We start from the raw sequence: 7,300 nt of genomic DNA on the forward strand, positions 1-7,300 counted from the left end.
CACTGTACAGAAGACGGACTTTTTATTGTGAACAGTGTTTCGTTTTTAATCATCTTAGTAAAATTTTACATCAGAGCATCATCACCACAACAGTGACACATTTTTCCTTTTCAAACATGTTAATGTGACAGTCATAAGGTCTGTGGTTTAGATAGATAGATAGAACCTGTATTGGCAAACAGTTTCCATATCCTCTCCCAAGATGTTAAGATTCAAGATTCAAGAAGTTTGTCATGTACACCGCAAAACACTGTGGTTATGCTGAGCAATGAAATTCTTACTTGCGACTGCCTTACAAACAATTGAAATAAGCAACTAAGTTAAAATAAAATTTAAGAACTAGTATATTAGGAAAGTAAAAGTAGAAAATAAAAATAAATAAATAAGTAATAAATAAATAATAATGAGCTTAGTCGCAGTTTTATGCTTCCGGAAGTCAACCACCATCTCCTTGGTCTTGCTGACATTGAGGAGGAGGTGATTTCTGCTGGACCACTCCACAAAGCTTCTCACCAGCTCCCTGTACTCCAACTCCTCCCCACACCCAACCACTGCAGTGTCATCAGAGAACTTCTGCAGGTGGCATGTTTCACTGTTGTACTGAAAATCTGAGGTGTGCAAGGTAAACAGAAATGGAGATAGGACTCTCCCCCCGCAGTGTCCCAGTATTACTAACCACCACATCAGACAGGGTCCCCCCCAGCCACAGTCACACTCAAACCCAGGATGGAGGAGGAAGAGGAGTGGTGGATTGTTCCGATGGTCCGAGGAAGGCCGTTTCTCAATATGCATTCTTGTGCGGACTTGTGTACTCGTGAACTTGTGAAACGTCATCACTCTCAGCCCAAGTACTGTTCCAAACCTAAGTACGCATAAAGGCTGTGTCCAAATTCAGGGGCCGCATCCTTCGAAGGCGGCATTTGTAGGTCGATTACGTCACAGCGAGGCGACGAAGGCTGTCCAAATTCTTTTTTTTTTTTTTTTTTTTTTTTTTTTTTTTTTGTAGGCTGTCCAAATTCGAAGGCTCATCCAAATGCGGTCGACGAATGCGTCCTTCTTTTCTCGAATTTGAAGGATGGGTCCGGTGTATCCTTCGTGGCCTACCTTATCCCATGATTCATTGCGCATCAAAACTCAAACAAAAATGGCGGAAGATAGCGGCCAAAAAGTTTGAAAAATAACTGTTTCTGTGACATAAAATAAACTTTTAAGATGTTTTCAGGCGAGAATGTAAACGTGTAAACCTCAAATATCAGCTTGTTTTTATCAAGATATCATTTAATAAAAAGTGCTCCGCTGTTTTCGAAGCTGTCCGTTGCAGCTGCTCTACCAGCAACTCGCCTTGCTAGCTGTCAGCTGACCGGTGTTGCACAACACCGGCACATCGTTTCAAAACTCCCGCTGGTTTTCACTGCTGTGTGGAAGTTAAACACAGATATAATACACTCAGATTATCTCTAACGGCTGATGTTTGGTTTATTTAGGCGTTTCAATTGTTCCTGTGCAAATCAATAAAACTGATTAAAAAATATTTTACTCAGGAAGGAACACAAGAGCCTTTTCACCGGGAATGGGAACATCGCATCGGCACGCTGATGCTGTTTATGGAGATCGTGAAGACTGATGACAGGCCTGCTCCAGAAATGATCAAATTCTATGTTTTAAAGTGTTAATATTTATTTGACTGTATTCTAAACAAATGTCTGTTGCAAGTGGTGGAAGTGTTCTGGAATAAAAATAATATAATTTTAATATTTGACCTGTTTTTGTAAAGTAAGCAGCAGAGCTGTGTATACATGTTTTTATTCAGAGATGAAGTTTTTAAAATCAAGCAGTCAGTAAATTTAAGCTGGAAGGCAATAGAAATACTGGAGCTGAGCTGTGATGTCATCAAGTGCGCTGGTGTTCCAATTGAGAAATAATCCCCCGTACTTGGGAAGTCTGTACTTGTCAAGTCCGTACTCGACAAGTACGAACTTGTCAAGTACGCAAGTTCATATTTGCGTACTTGAGGTTTGAGAAACTGCCTTTTTAGGATTGGTGCTGTGTGAAGAGGGGCAACAGAGGCCTCCACACTTCTTTGATGTTATTCACCTGGAATTTGGTCTCTAGCTTGTCCCTGTATACATCTTTACACCTTCTCAGCCCAGCCTTCAGTTCACACTGTATCCATCTCAACTCGTCCTTGTTCCCAGACCTGAAGACCCTCTACTTTTCATTCAGTAGGGCCTTCAGGTCACTAGTGATCCAGGGCTTGCTGTTGGGAAAACAGTGCACAGTTCTGTTTGGGATAATGCTGTCCTCACAGAAATTTATAAAGTCTGTGATGCAGTTGATGTCATCCCCATGTGGATCACAGTTTAATCAGTGTTTCAGTTCACATCCTCAGAAGTGCAAATGCAAGCTGTACAGAGGTTAATGGTCTGAAACTAAAACCACAGACAATAGTTTAAAAAAAATGCTGTTTCCCATGGACACGCTGAGTGAGGTCATAGAAATACTTTTATTATCTACAGTGTAAAGTCTGTTTGCATGATGCAAAGTGAGAACCTGTATTGGCAGCATAACAGACAGCAAAGAGGCAGCAGATGTACACACTTGTCTTTCCAGCTAACAAAATAAACAGTCTTAACTACAGCTCTGGCTTCTTGCTGTAGGTGCATCTATCATGACCCTGAGCGGAGTTTAGTACTCTTGTTTAACATTAGGATTTTGGGATGTGTTCCATTATTGTTCTCAGTTTTTATTTGTGGTTGAACTTTAGAATAACATTTGTTTTTGATCGTTCCAGGATCTTGAGCTTCTTTGAGTTTTGAATTGACCAAACGACCAAACCACTAATGAACCAACCAACACACAGCTAGCTTTATTGATCCCACCAGGAAAATTGAGTTGTAAAGCAGCATGTATTTAAAGCCAATAACAGAGAATAGAGACTATATTAACTATACAGGATTAGCACTATAGAAATAAAGAATTAAAAATCTTCTATACATATATACAGAATATATAAATGCACCAGTATGATAGCATGTGATCCAGTTTTAACAGCAGCAGCAGCAAAAAAAACAAAAAACAGTTTATGCAAAAAAACAACATGACAACATTATGCAATCATCAAACAGCTTTGGCTTTACCACTGTTTCGTTTTTAATCATCTTAGTAAAATTTTACGTCAGAGCATCATCAAAACAGTGACACATTTTTTCCATTTCAAACATGTTTCCTGTTAATGTGAATGTGGTTTAATCAGTGTTTCCGTTCACATCCTCAGAAGTGCAAATGCAAGCTGTACAGAGGTTAATGATCTGAAACTAAAACCACAGACAATAGTTTTAAAAGATTTTGCTTCCCGTGGACGCACTGAGTGAGGCCATAGAAATACTTTTATTATCTACAGTGTAAAGTCTGTTTGGTGGCTATATTAACTATACAGGATTAGCAATGCACCAATATTATGCAACATGCAATAAAAACCAAAAACACAACAGGATTGTGCAATGAGCAGCATTGGGGCAAGTGTGGGTTTAAGGTGGATATTATGCGTGAGTATGTATGTGTGTAATCCAGGTGTGAAACCCGGCAACTAGGTGAAATCAGTAAGAGAGAGAATCCGTTTATTTTATTCGGTTACATCAGCAGCATTTTAAATAACTTGAAAGCATCCTCAGTTCACAGGTCACATAATCCCATGTTGGGGGTCAGGGGGTACCTAACCTCCTCAACAGGCAATCGGGAGCTACAGGCCACGTTCAGCCTGTCAGCTCGGAGGCAACAGTTTTAACATTAACAGTTTTTTTTTTTTGTTTGTTTGTTTTTACCTCTATTACCCACATAATCAAAAGCAGATGAATGAATGAACCACACAAAATCAAGTTAAGGTGTTTTTATTTCCATTCTTGGCAGTGAATATACCCATGCAGACACTGTTGCAAAACAGCCAAGATGCCTTCACAAATAGCTGAAATGACAAAGGTTTTGAACAGCAGGGGGCGTATGTGTACACGAACCCTTGGGAAATTCTTTTGAACCTTCTTTTGAACCTATTGGATAGAAAGCTTCATGAGGCTTCATCCGTCCATCACTGGCCTGTCACGTCTTTTGCTTCTTAATTCTCCTGTTGCTTTAGAGGGATTATGACAGGGCTGCCTAACCTGCTAATATATTGGCAACCTGCTAATATATTAGCAGGTTATGACATGAAATGGAAAATACAGTTACTGTTAACATTTACACAAGCTGCACCACTTTGTTCATTATGTTGAAGTATTTTGGTCCTCTCCTCCAACATTCCACACAGCCTGCAAACTGTGACAGCATCTCTACTTTCTGAGGCTAATTAAGCTGGCAATCAGTAATATTTGTTGCAAAGTAGATGTGCTTGGGAGTCTAGAAGTATTTCTACTAATGTTTATTCTTTGTCTTTACTATCATGATGGAAATTAGTTACCAAACAAACATCTTCAAAATTAAAACTTTTCCACAATTAGCAGGATATTAATCAGCACAGTCTGTAAGGAAGAAAACACATGGAGTTGTTGTGTATTAAAAGGAAGAAGTAAAGTAACTTTTCAGCTTAAGATTAATGTAAAAGAATTGGTTTATAAATGGGAAAGCAACAGTCTCCAGTATCTAGATAAGTTTTATCATTCATCTAGACCAGGGCTCTTCAACTCCAGGCCTGGAGGGCAGGTGTCCTGCAGCTTTTAGATGTGTCCCTGATCCAACACACCTGAGTCAAATGGCTGAATTACCTCCTCAGTAATGACTTCTATATTTGATTCAGGTGTGTTGAAGCAGAGACACATCTAAAACCTGCAGGACAGGGGCTCTCGAGGCCTGGAGTTGAAGAGCCCTGATCTAGACACTAGTGATTCACACCATACACTTCCCATTATCAATTAAGTAATCAAATGAATTTATTGCAATTGCAAGTCAAAACACGTTTCCTTTTCTTTTTTGCAAAAAAAAAAAAAAAAAAAAAATTAATTAATTAATGATGGCTTCTTCCAGCTGAATAATACACCATGTCACAAAGCTGGTTACTCAAACATGACAATGAGTTCACTGTACTCAGATGTGTGCTTAAAGCACATGCACAAAACTCTGCCTACCAAAAGTCTCATGGTGTGCAGGTCCTCAGGGTCCAGGGCTGAATGAGAGGACCAGACCCAAAGGACTGACCCAGCTGTGGTGTTTATCGGCTCTTTTCAACAACTCAACCCTTCAACTCTCCCATTTAGTTGGTGAAAGAAAGTAAACAGAGAAGAAGGAGGCATGAAAGGATTTGGAGAGGCCAGAGTCTGCAGTTTTTATTTGAAACCACTCGAGGGCGCTCTCCCCCTTCAAGGCAACTGAAATCAATTTTCAAAGACATAATTAACAGTCTGCAGAAAACATGAACAGAGGCATATGTCCAAAATCAAAATACAAGCTGTAGGTGACTGTGAGCTCTTTCCAAACAGATGCAAACATCTAAAAACAACAAAATGTAGGTCATGCTTTAGATGCTCTTATTATGTAACCACTTCATGCTTTGATATTTTTTCTGTACTGCCTCGAGCACAAAGGTTTGTTGATATCAGTAACATTTTGTAAACACAGGAGTAAGATGTTGCAGAGTTGTGTTTCTATTATCAAGAACTAGAAGATGTTAAATCTAAAAACACTGTAATAATATAGCACATGATGTAAAAGATCTTTAATTCATAGCACCAAAATTGGTGCGCTGGCTGGGTTATTAACTTATCAAATTAAAAACATAAAAATAGGACACCATCCTCTTGATTCATTTTAGTATAAAAGCCCTGTTACACACACAGGGGCTCATCCATCCTGCTTGGATGATGGACAGAAACTCGTTATTATTCAGTTCATCCCACTGAGGTCAGGCAATGTGATTTTGAAAAGAAGCCTTTATTAAAGCAAACACCTGTTTACAGTCCACTCCTTGTACCTGACCATTTTCAGAGGAATATTTTTTTGTTTGTTAAGCCACTTAAAACTGACCTATGAATCATTCAAGGATTACAAAGACACCTAACTTAATGGATGAATCAGTGCTGTCTGCATATAACAGGCAACTTGGCAAAGAACCAATTTTAAATTTTGTCCTTAGACACTCTGTTACTAGCAGCCTGCCGCAAAAAAACCCATCATTTGCTCCCATTTCTTTAACTGAAATTATGAAAAATGGCAAAGATAACACAATTCAACAGATATAAAATAATAGCTCTTAGCTGAAACTTTGCATATCTCAGCATGGTGTGCAGCGTGTCCTCAAACAATCTGCAAAAACTGAACAAGTGGAGGACAAAAGAAGTGTCAGGTCTAAAAATGACCCACAGCAGATGAATAGCATCTAAAAGTCATGAACTTAAGAAATAGGAAAAAAATCCAGCAAAGACCTGACATGGGAGCTGAGAGCTGGCTCTTCAGATGATCTATTTACTGTTCACCGAAGCCTCACAGAAATGGTCTCAGTGGAAAAGTGACTGTCAAGAAGTCATTGTTAAAGAAAGGAAACAGCGAGAAAAGACTGAGGTATGCTAAATTACACACGAACTGGACTGAAAATCAGTGGCAACAGGTCTCATAGAGGGATGAATTTAGAAATGTATTGTTCAAGTAATTGTCAGTATGTACAGAGGAGGTCATAAAAGAGGTATAACACTGAGTGTCTACAGCCATCTGTGAAACACAGTGAAGGCTCTGTCATGGTTTGGGGCTACATATAAGCCACTGGTGTTGGAGATCTCGTCAAAACAGATCGAATTATGAACTGTGTAATGCCATCTGGAAAATGTCTGACTGGCAATGGCTTCATTTTTCAGCAATGACAATGATCCCAATCACACTGCCAATGCAGTAAAAGCATACCTGGATAGAAAAACCCACAATGAAACACCATCAGTCATGGATTGGCCTCTCCAGAGCCCGGACCTCAACGTTATTGAAGCAGTGTGGGATCATCTTGACGAGAGCACACACACACAAAAAAAGAGGAGACCAACATTCAAAGAAGAGCTTTGAATGTCTTTCAAGGAGCCTGGAGAACTATTCCTGAAGGATACTTAAAGAAATTACAAGAAAGCTGCCTACGAAAGTTCAGGCTGTGTTGGAGGATAAAGCTGGTCATAACAAACATTGACTTCTGTTTAGTTACGTGAGCTTGAGTCTACAGTAGACATAGGGAGCTTTTTAAATATTTGTGATTTGCAGTCAGCAGCAGAAGCTGCTGTACCAGCTCTTATTTTGAAAGTTCCAACAGGAAGCTCTTACCGTGAGCTATCGCAGTTTT

This window comes from Archocentrus centrarchus, chromosome 16, assembly GCF_007364275.1.
Source record: "Archocentrus centrarchus isolate MPI-CPG fArcCen1 chromosome 16, fArcCen1, whole genome shotgun sequence".
Lineage (NCBI taxonomy): Eukaryota > Metazoa > Chordata > Actinopteri > Cichliformes > Cichlidae > Archocentrus > Archocentrus centrarchus.